We start from the raw sequence: 27,305 nt of genomic DNA, 5'->3' as shown, positions 1-27,305 counted from the left end.
AGCAATATCCCAGTAAATTCAGGCCACTCCTTTCCTTGGGGCTTACTTCTGAAACAAAGAAACCAATTTCAAAAGCTCTGGTAATTTTAGGAGTGTTTTATATTAACTAGCGATTAGATGATTTTCTGCAGATTCAGGAATATTGTTGGTACAGTTTCTACCACTTTTTGCTTTTTCTTCTTCTTCATCCGAAAGCTGACCTGCTACCCCAGACTGCTCCTTTGCCTACACAGTCCCAACATAACGGTAGTAAGTACGAAAGACTAAAGGTCTCCATGTTTCTCTGTAGTAATCTCTGATACCGACTGCATTTTAGAAGTAGTTAGAAGAAAATAAATACTGGAAAGAACTCTCTTCATCACAGAGGGATTTGTGCACTGCAAATTATTCCTTTAAAAGCGAGATACAGCAAGATGCAGCTAATAAAATGGTTAGTGGCACAACAGCCAAAGTGCTCTCTTAACCATTAGTCTAGACCCAACTGCAAGGCACCGAGGTTATGTGATATATTTAAGAATATTAGCCAAACGCAGTTCTCTTTACCTTCCTCCTAATGGCCCAGCACAGCCCGGCGCTAAGTTGCCGGTGGAACAGAGAGCACAGCAGATGATCATCGTGTGCTACGATCTTAGCAGACTTGCCTTTAATCAGGCAGCACAGTTCAGAGCCAGTTCAAAAAAGGCGTCTCGCTAAGAAAATACCCTGCATCTCAGCCACAGTGGGCTTGCTTCAGGAAATCTGCAGACGAAGCTGAAAAATGTAGCAATTTAAAAGGAGCAAAATTGGACAGTAAGAGCATTTACCTTTTATCTGAAAATGATTCATGAGACACCTCTACAAAGCATCAGACAACAACAAAGCAGTTCATCTACTATTGATAACCCAGCATTCCCAAGCCATCAATAGCCATTTGACTACTCCTAAAGTAAATTTAGCTTCATCTTCATTATTTTCTGTATTGAAAGACGGGGGACATATTCATGGGTGTTTATGCAATGGCAAGAGAGCACAGTATTGTATGTTTTATTACACTACCAAAGCAAGATCCCGTTCAGACACTGCTAATGTGTAATTTCTGTCTCTCTAAAAGCTGGAAGGCAATCATTAGCATGTTGGATCTGGCAAGTTCATATTATCTATCTGGTAATTATAGAAAGATGGAGAAGCCTTCAAAAAACATACCCTCCAACTTCTGCATTTACTACATACCTGATCAAAATACTACCACCATTACCTAAATTAGCACATCTTTCCCATAAACCATTATTCAGAGCACATTAACATTCATATAAAAAGCATTAAATAATTATTAGAGGCCATACCGACTACATTTTATCTTTCCTTCCAACTTCAAAATATAAAACTATATAATGACAACCTGAACATAGGAAAACATTTTATTGACACTGATGACAAGCTAAGCTACATGGTAATTTGTTAGGTTTTACTAGCCCAAATGAACACTACAATACAGCTCTAGTTTTTCAAAATATGTATACCATTAGTCAATGCTATTCATACTGTGGCAACGTCAACGCACTAAATACACACCAAAAGATAATCCCATCCTCCTCCAGGGACTGCTGTAGAAAAGGACAGAAAGATGAGAGACAAGGGAGCGGGTTAGGGCATACATATGCATACGTATACAAAGTAATTGGGATGACTGGCCTGGGTCTCATTATCTCATTTATTCATGCTTCAGGTAAAGGGGAGACAAGGAGGTGCGAGGAAGATCACAAAAGCTGGAACAAGATGGCTACAAAAGGAGCTGGAAGAATAGAAGGGGAAGTCAAACAGCACAGAAAGGGAGGCCAGGGAGGAGAGACCATGAATGAAGAGGTTCAGCCAAAACCAGTGATTGGGGGTAAAAAAAATACTCCATGTTGTATAAATGCAAGGCTAAGACCGCTGGGAGCAGAGGAGCGCAGGAAAGGTCTGTGAGGAGCTTTGGTTGCTCCGTTCTTGGGCAGGGGCTTCACACACCCCGGCATCTCACGGACCCCCAAGCAGGCCCCGCATCATAGCCTGAATGACACCGACCGAAACGGCAGGGCTCCTTATCTCTCTGGCTTGTGCACCCTTTTAATTACGCTGGCTGTGCGGGCCCTGGGCGGGTTCTCCCTGTGGGGGCCAGCTGCGTGGCTCAGGGCCGGTGCAGATAATCGGGGTGTCCCCGGGGAGCCCCCTTCAGCCCCTGGCTCTTGCCCCGGCCCCTACCTGAGCTCCAGCACTGCCGACCCCCATCCTGACCCTTGCCTGTTGTTTTTTTCAAAGAAGCCTTAGGATAAGGTAAGGCTACAAAGACCACAGTAAAAGCACATCAGTGCATGCATCCTGCTCCCCGCTAATTCCCGAAACTACAGCAACAAACAAATAGATCCAATTACCGAGGTAGGCACTAGCCCAATTCAAGGGGATTGGTACATATGTTATAACAAGATGCTGGAGCCGCAGCCCGATCACATTTACATGAAGAAATCATTTTATGCAAATCTCTTATCTATGTGTGAAGGCCGTACAGGAGAGCAGAAACAGCGCTGCATGGAGATTCACCATGCATGGCAGATGGGCAATTTAAGGTAAATCATACAGTTTAGTTATACAAGACATATAACCTGGGGAGAAAGTCTGTAGCTTCAAAGTCATAAATTATTTATAAATAATGCAGCCTTCTCATGAAATATCCAAAAGGCCAAGCACCCATTTTTCCCATTATTTTTCTCCACTTTCACAAATCAGAGGGAAGCTAAAGATTAATATCTTATAAAGAATGAGCTAGTTTTGGGGGAGGATGGACTTAGATGGTGGAGTTAGTTACGGGCTTGCAGGCAGGACAGCAGGAACTGATGGCAGCAGGACTGCTGTGCCCACCACCTGGGAGCAAAGCAGCAGAAGTTCAAAGGAGGGAGCTGGAGTGGGCTGAAGGAAGAAACCGTCCCCCTGGGAGCTCACACCCTCCCAGGACTGTCACTGCCAGCCTGTTCAAAATCACCACCTGCTTTCCACCAAAAATTTCAGGGTTTTTTAAGTGAAATCCAGTGCTCAGATTCACAAATCACAGCTGTGGCATCCACATGTGTGGCGTGATTTCTGTCAGCAGCGCTGCCTCTTCAGAACGCTGGCTATGCTCTGTACAACACATGGTGACACCTCCGTATTCAATTCTCCAGCTTCTTTCAGCACGTCTGTTGTGATACCTCAGCAGTCTGACACCTTCTCATCTTCGCTACTGTCATGGTTTAACCCCAGTCGGCAACTAAGCCCCACACAGCCGCTCGCCCACTCCCCTTCCAGCAATGGGGGAGAGAATCAGAAGAGTAAAAGTGAGAAAACTCACGGGTTGAGATAAAGACAGTTTAATTGGTAAAGCAAAAGCCGCACATGCAAGCAAAGAAAAAGAAGGCATTCATTCACTACTTCCCATCGGCAGGCAGGTGTTCAGCCATCTCCAGGAAAACAGGGCTCCATCACGCGCAATGGTTAATTGGGAAGACAAACGCCATCACTCCGAATGTCTCCTCCTTCCTTCTTCTTCCCCCAGCTTTATATGCTGAGCATGACATCATATGGTATGGAATAGCCCTTTGGCCAGCTGGGGTCAGCTGTCCCAGCTGTGTCCCCTCCCAACTTCTTGTGCACCCCCAGCCTGCTCGCTGGTGGGGTGGGGTGAGAAGCAGAAAAGGCCTTGACCCTGCGTAAGCACTGCTCAGCAATAAGGAAAACATCCCTGTGTTATCAACACTGTTTCCAGCACAAATCCAAAGCATAGCCCCACACTAGCTACTATGAAGAAAATTAACTCTATCCCAGCCAAAACCAGCAGTTACCCAATGCAGCACCTGCCCAAATTCCCCTGCAATGACCAATTCAACTAGCTTCTCATTTTTCTGATGTCCTGCATAGTGATCCTGCATGCCCACCAGTGCTCTTACAGGTATCCACCTTTTGATAGATACACACACAGTTCATCATTTACTTTTATGCTGCAGACTCTTTGCTCTTCAAAGTCCTTTTCAGATCTTGATGCTCAGTTTGCATTCAATTCAACACAGTCTGGCTGGGTTTTTTGGTTGGAATCATTAGGGGCAGATACCCATATGCTCGAGGATATCTTTGTAGTCTGAATAACTCCTAACACTTGTGCTTTCAGCAGACCGGTTTCTGCTTCCTTATATACAGATACAGATGTCTTATGTGACTTTTACAATGTGTTTAAGCAGCCTCCCATGCCAAGTCTGAAGATATTAATTTTCTCCCTCCTGACTTGCTCCTGTTTTCAACTGGTCTGCTGTTACTTGGATGTGGGAAAGGTACCTCAGTGTCAAAAAAGCCCTGAAAGTTAAGCTGTGTGCACACTGTAGTTCAGACATTTTCTGAAGCTCTTTGAAGTCTTGGTGTGTATTTTCTTTGTATTACAAATGGTAAGTTTGCCTAAATGCAACAAAAGTGTAATTCTTGAGTTCACTGCTCATGCCACATGTGCACTATAAGACAAATAAAATATACAAGAGAAAAAAAAATCTGATTTATTTTCTTATTAGCTACAGATATTAGCATCACTGTCTCATATCAATTAGCTGCAATAAAAAGATGGAAATACCAGAATATTTCTTTTCAGTTTTAGGAGTGTCACATTTTCTACATAAGCAAAACGAAACATACCTCTTGTGTAATAAAGAGCAAACATAGCATCAAGTGTCACTCTATGCATGCAGCCACCTCTCTGCACCAGGGCTTTGTATGTATAGTCCCCTTTGAAGCCACAAGGGGGTACGACCATGCAAATTCCAAAGTGATACGAAATCCACTTTTTCAGTTTTCATGGAAATCTTCTCAACAGCTATTTTTCATGCACACTTTGGTCTGTCAACCTTTGTAACCTTTTGGTTAATAATGAGGTTTGTTTCTGAACCTTCCTAAATATTCCAAAATGAATTAAAATGCTGTATAAATTCCAATCCTCCCAAGCACTTTTTCTTCCCATACCAGAGACTTTAGGTACCAAATCCAAAGAATGAAATCTCTTTTCTGTAGGAAGGAATATCTGTCTGTCTCTTGGTTAAACTTGTTCCCGCCTAAGTCTACATCCACTTCCCAGGTCAGATTTTAAAAGAAGAAATTTTCACCCATTTTGCAGCTCACTATAGTCTTCGCCATTCTATTCACTCATGCAGCTGTTTCTCTTTTTAAGTCTCTAATATTGCAAGTCTATTTAAAACTTAAACAGTACCTAAGCTCTCGTGAATAACTTTAATTTGGGAAGCGTAAAGGACTGGACTTCGTCCTCTCCTAAAATGGCACCTTTCCCTCTCCTTTGGGAAAATCAAACAACTTATGCTGAGACTGCTCCTCTCTCACCTCAAAAACTTTTTCCCTGACCTGGAAAGCCTCCCACAATCTCCAAGGATCACACTAGAGCAATAGTATTTACACTGAGAAAGCAGCACCAGTATATCTAAGATCAGGTTCTTTGTGAATTTCAAAAATCATGAATAGGAAATAAATTTATATAAAAAATGTTTCAGTCTTTATTTTGCAAGCAGAGAGTCAGGGGATAAAAACAAATTGGATATCAATAGTCAAAGGATAACTCTACTGTTGCTGTGCTATTGACAAAGATTAAAGCTATGCCTGTAATTAATACAAAATTAGCTTGCAAGCCAGAACGAGAAGGCTAAGGTCACCGATAACAGCTCCAGTGCTCCCGTGTGCATAAAAAGCAGCACATTTGGTGGGGTTTGTTTCCAGGCGGCTGTTAGCTCACCAGGAGGAGGAAACACACAGTGGCACATGGTACCGTTGTGGTTTACAACAAAAGCCCTCTCTGTAGGCTTGTGTTGATAAAAGTCTCCTGCCTTGAGTCTTGGATATGATACCCCTTAAGGCCTATTAGTACAACAGCACCTTGCCTGCTATTCCATGGATGCACATGGGACATTATGCTAGCTACAAATGGCTTGAAAATGGAGCTAGTAAGAACCAGGCTTTAAAGGAAAGGAAATATTTAGAAATAGCAAGACAAGAGGCTTGCACAATAAGCACTATTTGTCCAACATCTACAGGCTCAAGTTGCTGCAAAGAATGAGATTTTTCCTTATTTTTCACATACGTGGTCAGAACAGAGATGAAATAACTGCTCTTTTGCACATATCCTGCAGGAACAGGAGACAATGACAGTTACTGTGCCCCTGCTGAGCAATCCAGGGAGCATGTAAGAGATTTTCTGTTTTAAAAACTGAAGGTGAAAAAGTGGGAGTGAATTGAGGATGCAGACATAAAGTACCAAGAATACGTTGATATCCTTTTTTCTGGGAGAATGAAGAATCTTTTTCAAATTTTTAAAGAACAAACTAGAGAACTGTTATTTTAGAACAGGCTCTCTTAAAAAAAAGTCTGTCTGCAGAGAAGGTGGCACAGAGGTGGTCCTACCACCCATCCAGCACAACCACTTAAGAGTGTAGTTGGTGCTGTCAGAGAATCCTGCTTTGTCTAATGCAGCCCAGGACATCACTCCTCTTCTTTGCTGCAAGGGCACACCGCTGGCTCATGTTCGACTCGGTGTCCACCAGCCCCCCCCCAGGCCTCTTCTGCAAAGCTGGGGGCTTTGTCGGCCCCCAGCACATACTGGTGCCTGGGGTTGCTCTCCTCCAGGGGCAGGGCCCTGCACTTCCCCTTGTTCCCAGTCTCTCCCACTCACATGTTCAAATTTTGGATGTGGGATAACTCCTAGCTGCTCTCCATAGCAGGGCCAAATGTGACATCCCTAGGACACAGCTGGGGCCAGCCACAGGTACAGCTGCCCCACCAGAAGCCAGACTGTTCTGTCAGCATATAAATGACCTGTGGTCCTCAATCCCATGTTGGCTAGATCCTCCTGCAAGCTCCACTTTACAGCCTGAACAGTATCAGCATCCCCTAATTTAAAGTTTGGTACACACGGAATTGCCAGACTCTGCTTTTGGATGTTAACCTTTTCCTGTATTGAACTGCCAGGGCTGAGGGACAAAAATCCACTAGAGGATCATGCAGGAGAGTGAGAAAAAGGCAAGTTTTAAGTGCAGTATGTGCCTTCAGCCACAACACCCCTCTACTGCCAAACTGAAACACCAGCTGCAGGAAGAGAAAGCAGCACTGCACTTCTCCCTGCCACCGAAACCCCCCTCTTTAGCATACAACTGACTTAATAGCACTAATTTTTTTTTTTTAAAGAGCTTGCTCCAATCTGCATAAAATCAGGCTGATACTGACACACATCACAGATACTGGAGTGTTAATAAAACCAGGTAGCTAGGTGTTTAAAAGGTATAAATCTCTCAGCTCTGGTCACTTACCTACACCAATCTTCACACTTATTTTTTCTGTATTCAATCTTTCTAAGTGCCAGCTGCTGATGAACTGCAGAGAGCATCATTTTTATTAAATGAACACCAACATTTCAGAGTTATACCTCAGAAAACCCATTACTATCTATTGACAGATAGCTTAAGCACAGAAATTCCTGAGGTTTGGGGTTTTTTTTCCTTTATTCTTCTAGACTCCAGTGAAAGGAAGGCTTTTCTGTTTAAAGCTGTTGCTTTTTTAAGCATCAGTGTAATTAATTATGCAGGCTAATACTTAATATAGCAAGTACTACTGCTCTGTGGAGCAGAGCACACATCGTGCTGGATGGAACACAGAAACTGCAAACTCTTGGAAATTCTCCTTCCCAGGGAATCACAGCACTGCAATGCACAATTTCTGCCTAGTTCGGAAAACCAGGCGAAAACAAGTTTTCTTGGTTACTGCATTTCCTGAATAAAACATTATTTACTGCTGATTAAAACTGACAACTTGTGCTAATTTTACCACTGTCCAAGAACTAATATTTCAGTAATTCCCATAGCTGGGAGGAGCAAAGAAGTGACAAAAATCATCCAAGTGTTTCCAGGTTCCCAGACTGCCAACCATGAGGTCCAAACCTCCAGGGCTGTGGCATCCCAGGGTAGCTATGACCTCCTCTTCGGGACACCTCACTTCTGCACGCAGCCATGTCCCATGGTGCCAGATGACTCCAGTGCTTCCAGGCTCCATAGTCCACAGCTGGGGATGAAACCCCCAGGTTGCCTGCCTCCAGAAAACCTCTAAGAGAAGACTCCTGCTGCTCCATGGTCTGGCGCCTGCCCTACCCTGCCAACACCTCTGCAGGTGCTGGAAACCAGGACATGGCCAAGCAGGTCCATCAAGGCCACCCCAACGGGAGTTTGGGGGTCCCATCACTTGTTTCACAGACCGGGCTTCTCCTCCCAGGCCAGCTACAGGTATGGATGTGCCTGTCAGAAACCAACTGCACCACGCTATTTGGGCATGCTATGCCTCAGCACTGAATAAATGGGAAACACATAAACGCTGAGTTATTGGCTATCTGCCTGCTTTGCCAAGTGAATAATTTAGCTAATTTCCTCATAATAATGACCTCTCATTTTGGGAGGAAATCAATCCTCTGCTTCTGGGCTAGTTTGCTTTCTCCAGTACTTCTCTAGGGCTGTTTTTAACCAAACCTGTTGAGAAGGATGCTAACAGAAATCACCTGGAAACCGGCATCCGTCAATTCCATCGTAACTGGTCAGACCTCACAGCATAACGCACTCCCATAACCAGACCCAGACATCACTTCTTTCCCTGTTGTTTACCCGACTGTTAACACTAATCAATTCCTGGTGTATGTGCTTTCCAGAAATGAGATGGACTTGTCAGGCAAAATTAAAGATGGAGTCACAACTGAGTCAGGGCTTCAGGGTTCACTCACACAAATTAAAATACAAAATTGATACTGAAATGTAAATCAAAAGTATGAAATTAAATCTTCGTGTTAAGAATGGGAAAAAAAGATTAATTCTTGCTTTCACTTCAGTCAATATAATTGACTGGAACAACAATTTAAAAGATTTGACAGACTGTCCACCAAGATACCCTGGAAAACTGAACTGTTGTGCCACCACAATTAGCATAAAAACATTTCCCAATGCACTGGCAAATTTCATGTACTAAATTGCCAGGAATACTTTTTTCCAAATTTGGCTCCACTGGCAACACGAGAAGGTACTATATGTATGCATCCCATTTGACTACCAAGGACATAGTTAAGAAAAGAGATAAAACAAAAAGGAAAGAAAATCACAGGAAAAAAAAATCAAACTGCATTAACAGATAATATTTGAAGTACAGATTCATTATAGGTGGTCTATAGGTAACTGTTTACCTCAGGTCCACATACATAATGTCACATGCTATTATGCCCTTTAGTGATGAACTAATCCACACAGAAAAGCTCTGTGACAAGTCACATCACAAGAGTCACGAAATGGAGGTCACTGTGCCAGCTAGCAAATGACACATTAAAAAGGGAAGAAAAAGGCAGAAAATGCTCTTTATACTTTCCACTTCACTATGAATGTGAGGGATTTATTTCACTAATCCATGGCTGGCAGCGTCGGGGCTACTTGGAGCTGCAGAGATGGAGAGAAATATCCAATTTTCAAATCCCCTCCAGCTACATAAAGGTAAGAAAGAAGAGCACTTCTGCCACCACTGAGCTGTTATTGCACCGCTGCCTGTATTAGGCCAATACCATTTTCTGAAAAGGCTAAATTACAGGAAGACACACATCACAAACGGCTTCCTCCTGTAACTAGGACAGCCAATTAAGATGGTCAAGATAGTGCCAAAACACACCTTTTTACAGCATGCTCATTTGTAGTTTATTTTGCCTGCCTGATTACGACGTTATATCCCTGTGTGAAGAGTGTGAGGGGGAGGAACCACACAAGCAACCTTCCCTATCCAAATATGAGCTTATTCAGACTATTTAAGCATTAGGTCACAATTTCCCGTTCTGGGGGAAAATCAGTTTCCTTTCTTACAAAATGTACTAAAAATGAAGCAATATTTGACAGTACCTCAAAGCGTGAGAGAAAATACACATATCTAGTTTGGACTTTATATATTTTCTTCTTCTTTTTCCTTAGGCAAGCAAATCTACAAAGCCTCTCATCTAATGCGTTAGATTAATAAATGATGAAGCTATAAACAAGAGAGCCCCATCCTTCCATGATGTGTACTCAATTATTTTGCATTTAACAAGAGTAAGGAAAATGAAATTAATTTAATCTCTGTAATTGCCAAACTAAATGACACGATCTTGCCTATTATAACAAATCAAGACAAGTCATTTACATTTACCAAATAGTTGTAAAAAGTGTAATTCTTGCTCTGAATAGGTTCTTGTGATGTATTACTTTTCCATCCCTGGAAAAGTACCTACCAAACGTTGTAGCAGAGGTCATGGGGACCATGCTTTTCTCCACAACTAGGTTCTAGATCCCAACTACTTTTAAGCTAAGTTCTATGACAGCACTTCAGAAGAAAGTGAAATTATATTTCCAAATGTGCTTGGTGGATATTCCTTACTTAAGGTAATCATAGAATCACAGAATCGTTAAGGTTGGAAAAGACCTTTAAGATCATCGAGTCCAACCGTTAACCTATCGCTGCCAAGTCCACCACTAAACCATGTCCTCAACCTGTGTGGAACCACAGGTTTTCTTATAGTTTGCAGGCTCTAACAGTCTGAACATAGGTCTATGCACTTTACTAGAAGGAAAAGTAGCTATTATTTATTAAAGGAAGAAAGTTCTGCAGGCAGTGCAATTTGTTAGGACATCACCCTCAACACCATCAGTAGCACATTCTGTAGCAATTTCTTCAGCAATTTCTTCCTACGTCTCCCTTACACTCCAGTCTCCTAAACCAACGTCCCTGGGTGGCAGCTTGAGTGGCAGCAGATAGGAGAGCATGGTGTAGGCACCAGTGCTCCTCTGCACTCCTCACCCCCAAATCTGCAGCTCTCCTCCACTGCTCTTCCTAACTCCTGCTCCCATTACACATCTGACCTCCTCATTAACTCTCCCCCACCATGGCACAATCCCTAGAAGAGGACTTCAGGTCATCTTTCTCTGTGTACCTCTTCCACTTTGAAATCATCTTGCTTGGACATCAGTAACAACTCACCCCAGGTAAGGTTTCTCTACAGCCCAATACAGTGGCAGTAACCCTTTCATACACCTCTGGAAACAGCCCGCCTGAGGCAACTTAAGATCTTCCTTTGCCATTTTTGGTGGCCACACCCCAGTGGTGGCTCACAGCCATGTGGCAACAAGCATATCCAGGTCTTTCTCTCCTTCAGTCACTTCCAGCGATGACTCTCTAATCCCTTTGGCTTCAGCTGCAAAATTCCCATTGATTGATAATGGATTTTCCACTGATGTAGAATCAGGCACTTCGACTACACCACTACGAATTAACAGAAGAGAGCTCTGTTAATCCTTTATAAGCAAGCATAATCTTTTGGTTTCTACAAGAAGGAGTGAAGGCCCCCCCCTTTTCTCCAATACCAAGCAGAATGTGACTTATTTCAGAAATTTTTTCTCATTTTGTCTGATCGAAACCAGCATTTTTTTTGGAAGACACAAACCCAGACAGCACCACAGATGCACACTTCTGTCAGGTAAAAAAGGAAGAGTTTGAGCTATGAATCCTGAAGCTGAAAGCTGAGACCAGCGCTCTAGGACTTACATTTAACCCATAGAAAGTGCTGTCATCTGGAAACAGCAGACTGACAAAGCCTTTATAGCATTCACCTTTCAATTAAACAAGAGTAACATCTGAAACCTCACATTAAAATAGCTGTAAGATTTGTCAGGGTTCTCTCTCAATGATGTGATTTGAACATTTCCCGTACATTAGCAATAGTTAGGGCTATTAAACTGCAAGCAAGTATTAGCACCTTTAAAGACTGTTACAGAACTTGGCTAATAACTCTAAAGCAATCAAGTCATCAGAAAGATGAACTGATCTTACATTAAGACACTTTTTCCACTAAAATGAGATTTTGTTAGATCAACTCAAACACCCTTTATTAAGCCAGTGGGTAGCAGAATGGCTCTTCTTTTTTGCAGGAAAAGAAATTCATCACTACACTTCAGTGTCTGGTAAATAGGAGCTCAATCACGCAAACCCTTGCTCAAATGAGAAATCACTGCTCACAAAGACTTGTCCCATTGCAGTCAACAGTCCGAGCAAGGATACTTAACCACAGTAAAATCCTGAAAGATCAAGCCCAAATATCACAGTTGTAATTGGTACTGCACATCAAAGAGCCCTTAATTTGATGTCCTATCCTACACTGCACTACATGCAAAATTTTCATTGATTTAGTAATTCATCATAAGCACTGCTTCTATGCTAGGATGAAAAGAAATCTTAAATACAGCAGCTAAGTGGTTCCTCTAAAACACTGGAATGCCACATATCTCCTCCGTAGGACAATAAAATGTTTATCTTTTGTCATGCATTTCATTGCCGCTGTTTAGTTGGGTGACCTTTTGAAAGGAGCAGTGGAGGCTGACGTACACTTTCATTAAAGCAGCACCTCCTTCTTACCCTGCGCCTGCGAGAACAATGAGCGCGGGAGGGAAGAGGTGAGCAATCCACAGAGTAATGAAGAGATTTTGTTTCAGAGGGTTATCAATTATTTATGAGTAAATCCCCAGACGAGCACAGCTGAAGCTGAACAGTTTTTAATACGTTTCACTTCTGTACACATGGCACAACACAATCAGACGCAAGCTAAATTGGATGTCTGAGTATTCGAGGTTTCAAATAGTGAGTTGAATCTGGACTTTAGTAAATCACTGTTGTGCTTTTTGAAGTACAACAGTCTGCTAGATTTAAAGCTCTTTCACAAAATTCCTCCAACACTCACGGAAATCATTCTTTATAGGATTTCCCACTCATCAAGATCTCAGCAAAGAAAAAGCTCATACTGAAGAATTTCTGTAATTATGCTGACATAGTTGTCTAAACAGTCTAATATTCAAACTCTGATAAGCATATCGCCCAGCTTTGAATGGAATTTTATTCCACAATGGAATGAAAGGGACCTGAACTTTTCCTGTTAAGAAAAGACCAAGTTACGGTCGTCTTCTCCAAAACAGGGTTTATCCTTTTCAAAACAAAGCACTTGTCTTCAAAGTAAATTGTTTTATAACTGTGCTTTTTAAAGAGAAGATCCAAAAACTCTTTCTGTGATATGGGAAATACAAACACTACATGTTAATCTTCTCCACAAAGCCAGGACAGTGAAACCAAACGGCTGTATTTGCTAGGCACGCTTTCCCCAAGTCGTTAACCTATTTACAAATGCTGTCATCGAAAACAGCCATCCTGCAAGTCTCAAAATGAAACTAAATCCACTGTCGTGCAGTGAATGTCCAGATCTGCAGAACTGCTCTTTGAGCTCCTCTTTCCCACAGCTTCCCACCAACATGATGCTGCCAAAGTCAACACCACCGCCGTAGTCATACTTCAACAACTGTGTCTACAGCAGCTGTCACGATGGCCCCGAGGCCACCTTTAACACCAAACTCAAGTACTCTGCGAACCCAGGAACCAGGCTGGGGCACCGCCAGGACAAGCCCTGAAGAGCAAGCCCCTTCGGCACGTTAGCGTCTGGCCAAGCAGTGGCATGTCACACGCAGGCTGCCGCAGAGGCGGGCTGCCAGCCCCACCGTGCTTGGAGGGGCTCTCTTGGTGCAGCCGGAGCTCAGCAGCCAATGCAGGTTCCCCTGCCTCTCAAAGCCTCATCCCCAAGCTGCCTTCCAAAGGGATGAGTTCAGGGATAAACTCATCAAATAAGGTGTTTTAAACCACAAGCAGAACAAGCACTTTCTGCCTTTTTTGCAGAACAACTGCAGGAGAAGAGCTGGGTCTCTGGCACACTCTGCCCCCTCACTTTTAGGCCAGTACACACCCTGGCACCTCCACAACTCCGGGAGCAAGCTCCACTCCCGTCCTAGCCTGGCTAGACTAAACTGCTCCAGTACCCCCAAAAAAAAAGCCACTTAGAAATCCATTTTAGATTTGTTTGCATTACTTTGGAGAGTTTGTTATGTATTTGGATGAAAGGAGCCCATTAAGTGCATCTATATTTACTTCATTACAGTGTGGCTCTTGAAGTTAGATGAAAAGATTTACTCTGGCCAAGTTTGTTTATTCATCAACATCAGCTAAGATATGTTTTCAAAGGCTCATCCTCATTGCATTTACATGAAAGCACACAGAGTTTTTTCAAGGGTTGTATCACATTCTGAAAGCTGGAAAAGGACAAAAGAAACTTTTGTGAGAATTATAAAATCAAGGATCAGCACAGAAACATTTCCTACCATTTCCAGTTATGGGGGGGGGGGGGGGGGGGGATAGGGTTACCATCCCTTCCCACCTGGAGTCATTCTTTCTCACCCTGCAGGCGTATCAACAGCCACAAACTGTCAGTGGATGATCAGTCACCATGGCCCTAGCCTAGACAGCGGTGACTGGCACACTGCTTACCTAGGGACACCAGAAGTGAAGAGTTAACCCCATCTGAAGCACAACAGTTTAAGCAAATGTTGTCTTACAAGTTTCTAATTTTTCTGTCTACACTTTGACCTGAACAATTAAACTTTTTTCATAATGGTGTTGAAGAAGAGATCTCTAGCAAAGCATTATGTAGAAATACAGCTCACCACCAACCAGCCCCAGCTGTACAAGTCCTAGTTATCGCTGACAGGAACCCAAACATGACTTGGTACTTGGCATGCCTTTAATATCAAAATTTTATCCCCAAGTTATGTAAACATTTAAATGACATTTATGGACAGTGTCTTCCCTCCTGAGTTTACACTTTCCCACGGAAGACTTCCAGAGTGATTAACAATGCTGATCTTTATCCTTCACACCGACTATTCATTCATCCTTTCTAAAACGAATACTGCTTACATACGACCCAAGAGAGCTGTAACAAGGCAGTATTTATCTGCCCTAATAATCTACCGCCGCTGCTTTAATTAAAACTCAGTTGTATCACATCCACAGCGCGAAGGAACGCCTCCCCTCACTCATCATTTTCACCTGACAGCTGTGCTTGGTGCAGGAGCAACCTTTGCAGGTCCCACCACCCGCAGCTCGCCCTCCCCAGCCCAGGTAACTGCTGCCACAGCGTTGTAAAAAACCTCTTTACCAGGGAAGAAAAGCAGAGCGAAACTGCAGAGGGGTTTGCAGCTTGGGGCCTCGAGTGAGTCACCGAGCACCTGCGGGTTGGTATTTACCCCAGTTCCTCAGCAGCGCAGTGCTGCCTGCGCGGCACACGGGGGTTTCGGGAGGCGAGGGGCCGGGGAGAAGGCGAGATGGATGCCTTGCCCGCGAGAGACCTACAGAGAAGCTGCGGTACCCTGTGGCAATTCAGAGCGTGAGAGATACCAGGATGGAGATGGGGGAACAGCAACCAAGGACATCTCGACTCCCTTTAGTAAATTTGCAGCCAAATCTTCAGGCTTCAGCTTCTTCACCTGCGTAGCAGGATTTTACAGGGCCTCCAAGAGCTCGCATGAATGCACAGTGATTTCAAAGTCTAGAGTTTATTACTAGCAGTATTACAAAAATGAGTGTGCGCTGCTTGCTCTTTCCCTGTTTTAATCAGCATAAGCAGTATCCGATCATACAAACATTTAGAAATGCACCATTTTCCCAAGGAAAAAGCTGTTTTGAACTTCTTCCCTCACCAGAACAGAAGTTTTTTGGCATCGTTATACACAGTATAAGACCTCCAACTGATAGCGTCCTTGGGATGCAGGGATGGGCAGCGAGCAGCCAGGGCAGCCTGCCTGCAAGCTACAGGCCATACAACCAGGGCCTCATCCAGCACAGTCTCCCCCGCCGGCTCCACGCAGGGCCCGGGCCAGTGGTTGCCATTAATTCAGCAGCTGCTCAAACTTGCGAGGGGGTTCTCTCAGCCCTAGCTTGGCAACCCGCAGCTGGGGGCAAGTCTCAGCACGCCTTGCCCCTTCACCCCGCCTGGGCTCCCTCCCAGCTGCAGCACGGCCACCAGGCTGCAACACGCCCGCCCTCCCACCACCACGCTGGGGCTGAGCTACCCTCACACCCAGCACCCAAAATCTGCTCTGTTTTCAACACCTGGAAGCAGAGGCATCGCTATAGGAGCCTAGGTTATGTTATTTGAATGATTTATTGTTTCAATTAAGTGTTAAACAATGTTTTCAAGCCTTCTTGGTCTATTAATCTTATTCTTACATTCTATTTTGCAGTTACAAATGATACGGTGTTGGAACTACTTTGAAAAACCTCCTCTGTTCTCCATCCCCGTCCTTACTGGAAGGAAAAAGACTGTGTCCTGTTCCAGCCATTGAACTCTGCAGCACTTTACGATCAGCATCAATGACCTGATAAACAGATTTAACTCCTCTGTGTGTCAATGAAGCCTGCGCTGCCCCAGGAAAGAGTGAGTGTTCCTTAACTAAATGCCACTGCACAGCCTGGAAGGAAAACTCGATTGCATTTCTTGTGGATTCCTCAGAACAGTGCTTCTTAAAATATAAATTAGCTCTAGATTATTGAGCATTTCTTATTTAGGACTTGAAAACCAGTTGCCACTTTCTGATCAATATAACTTTAACAGTTGGATAAATTCAGAGCTTAAGTTACCTAGTAGCAGTCATTTGTATACAATACATGATCTAAAGCCACATTCACATTCAGGTGCCTGGCAATGAGGCGTATGAGGAGCACTGTGCCTTAAAATGCAATGGATTACCTGTTTCTTTTCCTCATTAAATGACATTTCATAAAAGGAACCGAACAAAGGATAGGTGAGCTTGCCGAGAGTCATGTCCCACAACCTTTACTCATATGAGCAACATGTTGCCTTCAGATCAGCTTCTCATTCGAAAGTTGCAGATCCCCATTGCTGACCTGAATATTGATTTTATGTTAATAAAAACCTGTGCTGAGATACTGGTTAAAGACAAAATTGCTCTTGTACTTCAGACCTGCAAGACGTTGTGCATACTGTACTCACAAATTTTTTTTCAGTGAGGGCAGAAGACACTCACCCCTTACAGGAGATGCTCCACAGGCTGCAGAATTTGGCCCTTGTTAAATAAGCTACCACCTGAATCAATCGCGTTCCCAGCAAGGGAAAGCACTTTTGCTACGTTAAAGCTGCACACCTCACACATAGATATATTTATAAGGGCAAAATTTTTAAAGATGTAAAATAAGAAACCCTGGAATTTGGAATTTCTACTTCTGTATTATCTAAGAGAAACAAACACAATAACAAAGTATTCCCATTTACCTACTGGGTACCTTCAGCAGTGCTTGCTTCTGCAAATTCTCTTAACAGACGCTGTTCCGATCATCATTTAAGTGCAACGCAGACAGAGTTCAAGAGGACTAAGGAGGATTTGCTTCTGGTTTCACACAGCGCACTTATTTTTTTGAAGTTTAATTTAATAACGTAAGAAGTCTGGATAAAAGTTGATCGAGCACGGCTGCTAGGAAGGGGAAAAATATTTTCTACCAAAATGTTACCTTTGCTCTTTCTCTTTTTCTACATTTGTTGCTTAATGGCTCAGTATTATTTCAAAGGCCATTCCTTTTACAAATGTAATCAACTCAAGTATTCAGCACCACAGATGATATATTACTCTCCTTAAAACCAGATCTCTGAGGGACAGATTAGAAAGAAAGGTTAAAGAGCTCTATCATTCAAAGCATTATAGTTCAGACACCTATAAATCACTGTTTGTTTATTTAGATAATTGGGTCCATTAGCGGATGTAACATTCAAGCTCCACAACTTTCTGCAATGACCGTTTGCCAGTTTTTTCTTTCCCCTCTTAGAAGCACTAAGGGAAATAAATGCTCCAAGCAGCACACACGGCAAATGATGTGCTAGGACTAATTCGTGCTTGCGGCTCTCTTCGAAAGGCTTTGAAAAGCAGCCCCTGCTCTCCTCTGGCGATCCCTTCCTCTTAAAGAGTTTCCAAGAGCAGATGCCACTGTGAAACAAACTGGAGTCTGTCACCATTAATAGGATTTGAATGAAAATACAGTTGCGGGGCTGAGTGGCAGCAGTCAGAGTCGGGAGGCGCAGAGAGCCCCGCCGCCGCGGGATGCCGGCGCGCAATAACCCCGGCCGCGGCCGCATCCCGCCCGCCTCGCACCGTGCCCTGCACCTGTGACCGCTCCTGCCCAAATTATCCCCCAAACAACCAAATGGCCGCCGCGGCCGGACAGGGGCAGCCCTGCCCTGCGCGCCGTCCCGAGCCCCGCAGCGGCCCCGCCACCGGCCTCCCGCCGCCGCGCAGCCTCCCGCAGCCGCGCAGGACCCGCGCCCGCAGCGGCAGCACACCCGCCCCTCCCCCCCCCCCCCCAAAACACAGACACGCCAACTTCGCGCAACGCCCCCAACTCACCGGCAGCCGCCGGCCCCGCGGAGAGGCGCGCCCGGGGATGCCGCCTCCCGCGGAGCGCTGCCCGCGGAGCGCAGCCCGCAGGGGCCGGGCAGCGGCGCGGCGAGGGGAGGGAGGAGCCGCAGCAAGTTGCGGCGCGTCTCTCTCCCCTCCCTCTCACTCCTCCTCCTCCTCCTCCTCCCTCCCTCCCCCTCCGCCGCCTCCCCCCGACCCTCCTGCCGGGTGGGGGAGGGGGACGGAGCGCGGCCGCGGAGCGCGGCGCGGGCGGGCGCGCAGCAGTGCGCATGTCCCCGCGCCCGCCGCCGAGAGGCGACGGATGCGGCGGCGGCGGCGGCGGCGGCGGCGCGGGCGGGCGGGCAGGCAGCGCAGGCCCTGCGCGCAGCCCCCCCGCGCACCGCAGCGCGCCTTTGCGGAGGCTGCGCGGGGCACGGCCGCAGCCGCCGCGTCCCCTTGCTCCGCGGAGCCGGGGCGGCGGGGGGGGACACACGGGCCCGGCAGCCGGCGCCGGGCTGCCCACCTTGCAGCGCTGCCGGCCGCCCCCGGGCAGCGGGGAGCGCAGGCCGCCGGCCGGCAGCGGGCGGAGGGCTGGGGCCGCGGCGGCTGCCCGGAGCCGCCGCCCCCGGCTGCTGCACACGGGCGCCCCGTCTCCAGGCTGCTGGGCTGGAGGGTGCTCCGCTGAGCAGCCTGGAAAAGAGGAAAAAAAGGGTGAATCCAGGCGTCCTGTTATTTTTTTTTTCCCCGCTAAGTGAGCATGACTAATGAAGACAGGTATTATGACAAAAGGGACCTCCGCATAGTTATTGCTGGCTTTTTAATGTTGTACCAAGGTCTTTAAGTGGAAGAACGAACTGTATTTTACGTGATGTGGGAGAGTGCAAGCACTTTGAGTGAAAAGCACTGTGAGAGCAAAGGCAGGAAAGGCTGCAAAGGCAAAATGCCTAACTTAGATCTCTGGGGATTTTTTAGGGAAATTGCACAATTACCCTAAGTTTCCACCCAGATGTAAGGACTGACCTAACACCTAGGGAGTTTCTTACTTCCTGAGAACAAGTTCAAACCCCATATTCCATTTTGCAGTAGCACAGATGTCGCATGTGTGGCTGGCTCAAGGCCTGAGCCTGAATCTGCATTAGATGCTTAGCAAGAACGGATTTACCTATACAGGGAAGTGTTGGGGGTTTCATTTGTTTAATAATCCAAATACAGCAGTACCATCAGCATTTTCATTTTCACCTAACCTTTGGCAAGATTATAGCTCAGTTCATTATCTCCACACACATCCACCCAATGAATCCTCAGAGCTGATCCTTTCTTCACATCGTCTTTCAGTATTGCCAGCTGTTGGGTTCCTCTGTTGATTTGTTTGCCTTTTTTTTCCTACTGAGCCTTCTTAAGGCTCTTTGTCCAACATCTTCTGTCTTCACTGGGCAACACAGTCCATATCTAGCAGAGTCCAGCCCATCTCAGTTTGTCCACATGGCCCCTGCAACAAAATGCGTATTATTCTAGCATGTAGCCTGCCAGCTCTTGTAACATCCAGCTGATGGTTGTCATTTTACCAGTCTGGTGTTGCTTTTCTTCTCTGTTCCTAACATGCCACTATACTGGCACATTGTAGCTGACCTAGTGATGTTTTTCTCAGACTTTGTTCTCTGGTTTCCTTTGCCCGTCCTTCTTGCAGAGAGTTCCCGTCAAATCCTTCCATTAGTAACAAGCAGGCTTTGTGAAACCCCTAACATCTGCATCCACATCCCACATGGTGACTCTGCAATGAACCCAACCATCTGAAAGACTTTAACTCCTTCCCCTCTGATTGTGTTGCTTTCTTCTTGTTGTAGTCAATGAAGATTAGCACATGTAGAGTCTTTAATCGGCACTTTTGTTCTACCTCCATCCTCCCTCATTCTAGACCAGTGGCTCCCCAGCTCTGCTCAAGGATCACAGATGTCCTATGAAGCCATGGTAGGCCATCATTGCCATTTGGTGCCTCTGTATGGTTTTCAGTTTAAAGTATGAAATCACACTGTCATTTGTGGGAAATTTTGGAGGCTAACAGTAGTATCTAGGTCCAAAAAGACTGGGAACCGATGTTCTAGCAGCTACTCCCCTTCAGCTGTATCTTTTGGCACAGTTTGATGTCATCAGCAAAATGCAGTTTTCCTCGAGTCTTCACAAGGGATGCACAAAGCATGCCAGTACACTGAAACCCACAGGAACTTTCCATCTCTTTAAACCTACTGTAGACATTCCCAGTCCTCCAGATACTTAGTTTATTTGGATTTAATTAGTTGAAAAACCTTCCAAAAAACATAAACTAAATCAAAACCATATACTTGCTTTGGAGCAAGAGTCACTACATATGGTATAAAAAGGGTATTACCGCAATTTATATTCTCATCGTAACCTATACTCCTGTTTGAAATGTAAACAAAGACAGCTCCAAAGGAGAGGGGCGGCTCTCTTTTGCCTCTTCCTTTCTTCTCTCCCACCTCCTCTCTCCCCTTTGCCCTCCAGCTCCAAATACCATTTGGTTTAATTTATCTTCCTCTGTATTTAGGAAGAAAACAATTATTATATGTTTCTCTTTGAAATCTAGGGAAGTGGGGTTTGCTCATTAACTAGCCTTTATTGCAGCCCTATTCAGCACACAGGCAAAGATGAGGAAGGAAAGGAGAGGTGCAGAGAATGAAGGAGGCAGCCCGTGATTTCTTGACAAAAGGAAAAGATCAGCCATGGAGTCAAAATGGAGGGGTAGGGGGGCATAAAGGCAATGGATAGCTGGCAGAGCTGGAGGGAAAGGAACTGGGTAGGCAGGAGGCAAAGATGAAGTCCTTCAAAAAGGCTAGCAAAAATCAAGCGCTCTTAGACACGATTAATTCTGCACTCCACAAGAGTGAAACTATTCCCTCCTGTCATTCTTGTGACAGGCGCTCCCAAAGGCCCCCATCGCTGCTAGAGCTCCATTATCGGAGGCATTGTGCTGATACATAAATGACGTGGTCCCTGCCACAAGGGCCTTACAGTCCAGCACGAGCCAAAACGCGACAAAGGCATGTAAAAAAATAGCGTAAGGGACCAGGAGAAGAAGGACAGCTGAAATCTTGCAAGCCTACATTGCAGCCTACGTTATGCAACTTCACGGTTATAATCATATGCAAATAATATAGGAATAATGTACATACATAGTAGAGACCCGCCTTCCATCTCAGGTGCTTCCATTGCTTTTTTTTCCTATTCAAGAACCAGGAAAAATCAAGTGCCCAGTTTAACCTTTTACCCAAACGGCTGTTGTTGGTAGTAGTTAGGGCAGCAGGCTAACACAGTGATAGCTGAAGCAAAAAGCGTACGAGCTGCCCTTGACTTGTAACATTTTGGGAGAGCAGCAGCAAGGTGCAGCTGGGCGCGTACAACCTTCGCTCTGACCTGCTGGAATAGCTCATCTCTGTCCCTTGTTCAGCCCCTGCGCCGCCCTGCATCGTACTGGCGCAACTCTTTGTAAGTGAGCTGGATATAGAAGTTGCTTTTCAGCTGGATCAGTTTCCAGCCCGGCCCCCGGTGAAGGCATACAAATACCCTGGCCGCCGGGTGTGGGAAGGAGCGGCGGGGGCAGGCAGAGGGCCAGCGGGGCTTGTACAAGCTGCTGGAGGCATTACACTCCAGATGCACAGCATTGGCCTCAGCTGCGCTTGTGCAAAGCACGTGGTTTTACTAAACTGCATTTTCAGATCTCTAAAATGGATTTAGATGCTCAAATTTAGACACCTTAGGTTTCAGTTTCATAGGATGGTATGCACTAAGCCAGCAGTTCACCTCCACCCACATGAGAAGGCCTTGTTCCCAGCCATGTGATCCCATCACTTCTCTTTTACCAGCTCTGCTACCTGTGAATGAATGAAGCCCTTCACTCACCAGTGCTGTTCACTAACCAAGCAGAAACGTGACCCAGAAAGAAACAGCTGCCTGGTTTTCTGCTGCGTCAGTGAGTTGAATCAGCTCACAGGCAAGTCAAATAAGCTCCAGAGCCACCACAAGTGAGGAGGCAGGGTCTTTGGCTGGAAAGAGGTCTGGGTTAGGAGAAAGAAAAGGAGGAGAAGGAACAAGACTTCCCCCTTATGGCAAGAGAAAGCCATTGGATATGCTTAGGTGCTCATAGATGCAGCTTTCGAGGTCAATTTACCCGTGTTAACCCAGGAATGCACAAACTCCACAGGAGCAGGCAGTTCTGCGGTTTGCTGCAATCCCTAAATCCATGGCTATCTTATATAATAATAGTGTGGTCCTAGTTCCATATCTCTAATTCATGTAGAAATACTCATTAAAGAAGTTTTAGTAAGTAATTGGGGAAAAATCTGAGTTCTCAGCCTGCAGGGTTCTGCGGTTTGGGGAAACTGAAGCATCTTTTGAAGATATGTTGAGATATATCCCCTAATTATCATTTGTGTACAGTATAAGCAAACTCATTATAAAGAGAATGCAACTTTAAACTACAGAAGTGTAAATTTCCCATGGGTGACTAATGCAGAGAAGTACCGTGGGTTTAAATGAGCCCTTGCAGTGTCCCTCACCCATGCCACTTCGTGTGATTTAATGTGCTCAATCTGCCTTAAGACAGGGGAGACACTCATCCTTGCTCAGCTCCCTCTCCCTGCACACTGCAAAAAAAAAAAAAAAAAAAAAATTGAATAGACTGACACGTGTTTCTTTCTTCATGCCAGCCCTGCATCACTCCTAGCCTCTCATCCATCTAGTGTGGACTTTGTCCTCACTTAACAGAGCGTATTATGGAATTGCCTGGAGCTGCCCACAAAGATAACAATTACCCCTCTACAGGTACATTGTTGGATTGGTTTTCAAAAGGTCTGAGCAGTCCTACTTCTTTAAGGAGCAAAAGGACCTGAGGGTACCATCACCTCTGGAAATCAAGCCATTAGGGATAGGAAGGGGACTTTAAAGGAGGCGTGGGGGCTGGTAGGAAAGCATTGCTTCCACTCAAGGAGCACATCAGTAAGAAGCTGCCACTGGCAAAGAGAGAGATTAAATAATCTAATAGAACTTTCTTACAGGCCAAAAAAAATCCTGTGAAAGCCTGGATGGCTACATGCTGCATCTCTGAAATCAATGACAGATCGCATTATGGTTGAGGCGCGTAAAATAGTTCTGTCAAAGAAATGGGTCCTAGCGTGGCGGATTTATCCGAGACGGTCATTGTTTGTTCTGCCTCCTGGCTAATGATGAGGCCTTGCGGGCAAGTAAGCTATATTCTGACAAAAGCATTGGGCCTAGGTTTTTTCCAAAGGAGAGAAATTTATTAAATGGGCAAAATCATTCCTTGTGATGCCACCATCAGGAAAGCCCACTTCCATGCTTCTTATCAAGGAGGAAGGAGAGAAGACTAAAGGAGCTGCTGTACCTGTGGAGCAGTACCTGGACACACGATCAGACTTAGCAAATGGCTGGTCTTCCCCACCACGGGGTGGGCTCCGGGAGCCCGGCAGTGGCTTCTGACTCCCTTTGCCAGCCTTGGGGTGCCTTGACTGGGCTGCGATTACTCTTCAGCAGCACAGCTACAGGGGAGCAGAGCGAGATCTGCGGTGCATCTGCCTGGCACTTTTCCACACACAGCTTTCCACCCAGGAATCCTATTGTCATGAGACATTAGATTTTTTAGGCTCATCAATTCTGGTGACACAATCCAGCAATTTATTTTTAGAGGGAGTGAGCAGGTGTCCATGGCAGCATTTTAGCTGACAGTGCTTCAGTATTGCTATTCAGGAGCACCTGGTTGTTCTTTATATCTTGACTCGCTACTGGAAAAGATGGTTATTTTTACCGCTTTACTTGTTTTTAGCTTTAGGAATGGCCTGAATGAGACAAAAGAAAACACTTGCATCCTTAAACTGACTTTCATCCATCAGACTTTCAGCATGCTGATACGAAACTGGAGAAGTGGTACTAATGATTCATCTGCAGCATTGGTTGTAGATGATGGTTGGGAAAGAGAACGAAAATAATAAATTAAAACTAATGACCGTAACTGATTGAGAAAATATTGTAGTTCAGAAAATCACACCAAAATCAGTTTTTTTTTCACAAGTATTAGAAATCTGCGTATGAATTATTCAGTTAGAAAATTGGTTGCTAGTATTAAAAATAATGACTGTCTGCATTCACAGTTACAAACTATTTTCATTAATCATTTTCTTCTCTGTGTAACTACCTTAAATAAAATCTTTAAGACCACTGTGATATAATCCTCTGTCAATATTTTTTAAACTGCCATGCAAGAACATGTAGGATCATAGTGTTCATTTTCTAGGAGAAACAATATAGTAAGTGAGTTTGACCAAAACCCATCTGAACGTAATTACTAGGATGGCAGACTGGCTTCTAATGACAGTCACAGGCATCATGCAAATTACTTATTCTGTCTGAGCTCCCACTCTTTGTATTAAAAATGTGGTAACTATGCAATTTCAGTTTGCTGCAGCAAAGTTCAGGACATACTACTGGCTTTGGTGAATAAAGGACCAATTTCCCACTGCTAAATATGAAGAGAGATGCTGCTGCATCATGTCTAGAGAAGCTGAAGTGATTCTTAAAAACACACTGAAAAAAACCCGTCAAGAAATCCAAGCCATTACCACAGAGGAGCCCATTACGAACGTCTAGCCCAACCACAGAGCTAGTGTTTCGAAGCAAATCAAAACCTGCCTCAGGAACTGAGTAAAAAAGATTTTCTGAATTCACTAATGCTCATTTCAATTAATAGCCCACCTGCCAAGTGTAACGAACCTGAACATATTGTGGCCATTAATGCTCAAAAATAGTTTTTTGCCAAAAAAAAAAAAAAGACAGACAAATTATTGAAAGGCAAATCAGTACCATTGCCACTCTGTCACATGCTGAGGTAAAAGGTTGATTGTTGTGAAGGCTAGAAAAATTTCTTTGCCTTTAGGCTAAGGATGATTAATTGTTACAAAGACACCAGACAAATACGTAGAGCAGGACGGAGAAGGGCTGAAGTCCCAGTCCAGAGCGACAGCTGTGGTGGTGCAGGAGGTGAATTACACTTCTCAAGGTGAAAATTATCCCGCTCTGAGGTCAGAAGTTAGTGGATGAGGCACTGCAGCCCATTCCCACCCCAAATGGGAAAGTACAGGCTCTGTCTCCCTGGTTCACGGTCTGGGCAAGGAAGGGCCCAGATCCTGGGGGGTGGAAGGAGTCTGGGCTAATGCTCTATTTGAATGACAAATGCTTCACCAATGTATGACTTCTTTTCACAGCTGACTGCATTTAGGAAGAGCTTTGAAGGATTACAGCCTAAAGCAGTTGACCTTTCTCACCTCCCCTGGCAGGAAGCTGGAGGTCACATTAAAGGTTCAGAGTTACATGGCACGCTAAATGCCGTGTGTGGGGTCAGGCTTGTGGCTGTCCGCCTTACAAGAAGCGCTGTCACCAGGGCTACAGGTGGGAGGGATGACCACAGAGGCATCAGCTCTTCTGAAAGCAGCAGCAGCCCAAGGGACATGAGCTGAGCCAGCCCTGGTGCACAGCTGCGACACCAAGGAGCCCAGCTCCCATAGAGTCTTTTACCTTTTACTTCTGTAGTAGTTTTTCTTTCAGGCTTCTCTGGATGGCTTTGAGTTGTCAGACAATCAGAAGAGAAGCCTGGAAGACCTGAAAAAAATTAATAAATATATTTTGAACCTCAAAAATGAGTTTTATGGTTCTGTATATGTCCCCTCTCTGCTAGTATCTTACAAATAAGAAAAAAGGATTTTAAAAATAACCTTGAAGTTCAGTTTTAATACAGGCATCATAATTAATTAAAACTGCAGAAATTAATTTTGAGCTAAAGGCATACTTCAGGTGCCCCAAGACAGGGATGTATTTAAAATGAGAAGCAAACAAAATCCATTATGTAGAGAAAAATTACAGACAGAATAAAATTTAAACAAGTCATTATTTGAAATGCAAAAATGTAATATATGTGTTTTAAAATAAGTTAGATGAAAGATTTTTCCACTTTCTTTTCCCACCTTTTCAAACCTTGTGGAAGGAAACATGCCCCAGGCAAACTCAGGAACTATTTCCTTTTTGATAAAAAGGCCTTTCTGTTTCAAAGGCTATCTGCTCAGTTATATAGCTGAATCTATTTCAAATTCAGGGAGAGTAAAGCTTTGATTTAGTACAGTGTTAATGTTAGGAAAGACATTTAATCCTCAATTTTCTGAAGTCTCTTTAAACTACTGGCAGATACTACCCTATATCACTATGCAACATTCACTCTCCAAAATGTCTGCTACTTTCTTTTTTCTTTTTTTTTTTTTTTTTTTGTAACAGGGCAAATATAAAAGAAAATAAACCCAATTAATACCTTGGTTGGAAGCATTAGCTCACTTCCAAGGGACCTGTTAGAGAGGGGTCAGTTGTCCTGTGTTGGCTGGAACAATCCTGGGATGCAAACCCTTTTTTGACCTCTTCAGACACTGTTTTCTTCCAGGTCTTACAAGCTGTAGGCTGCATAGCCCGCTCCTGTCTCTGCAACCTTGCATGCTCCACAGTGACTTGTCCTCTGGGATACTTCTGTGGGGTGTCAGGTGAGTGTTTCAACTCCAGTAAAAGCTGATCTCCCCATCTCTAACTTATATGGTAGGGTAGTAGAGGGAAAATTCTTCCTGCTCATAAAACCAGGTGATCTGGTTGTCATCTGCCATGGTTGTCCCCCTCCATCTTGTCTGCCTAACATCTCTCCTATGCCGGCAGGTGAATTCCCATGCAGCGTTAGCCTGGACAGGGCCTGGGAATGATGGGGAAGAGGGGTGTCACAGGGGCAGAAATCCTTCCCTCCTTCCCATAGTTGATGGTCCTAACCACAGCAATGGGGATACACAGACAGAGGCTTTCCTTCTGGCCACGGCAAGCCACAGCAGTGCCAAAACACTCAGCTCCCTC

The 27,305-nt window shown here is 44.8% G+C and overlaps 1 protein-coding gene across 3 annotated transcripts in view; it reads right to left on the bottom strand.

Moving 5' to 3' along the window:
• Nucleotides 1–18,489, bottom strand: part of PAG1 (phosphoprotein membrane anchor with glycosphingolipid microdomains 1) — a 115,524-nt gene extending 97,035 nt beyond the window's left edge. For all 3 annotated transcript variants that reach the window (XM_087750910.1, XM_087750955.1, XM_087750903.1), the window contains exon 1: nucleotides 18,354–18,489. The gene's annotated coding sequence lies outside the window, so the exon portion shown is untranslated. The remainder of the gene's footprint in view (nucleotides 1–18,353) is intronic.
• Between the last annotated feature and the right edge of the window lie 8,816 nt (nucleotides 18,490–27,305).

This window comes from Nipponia nippon, unplaced genomic scaffold (assembly GCF_047370975.1).
Source record: "Nipponia nippon isolate SJK-2023a ecotype South Korea unplaced genomic scaffold, ASM4737097v1 scaffold_1, whole genome shotgun sequence".
Classification (NCBI taxonomy): Eukaryota; Metazoa; Chordata; class Aves; order Pelecaniformes; family Threskiornithidae; genus Nipponia; species Nipponia nippon.
Note: the sequence above shows the minus strand (reverse complement) of the source record. Positions and strands in the feature narration are given on the sequence as shown.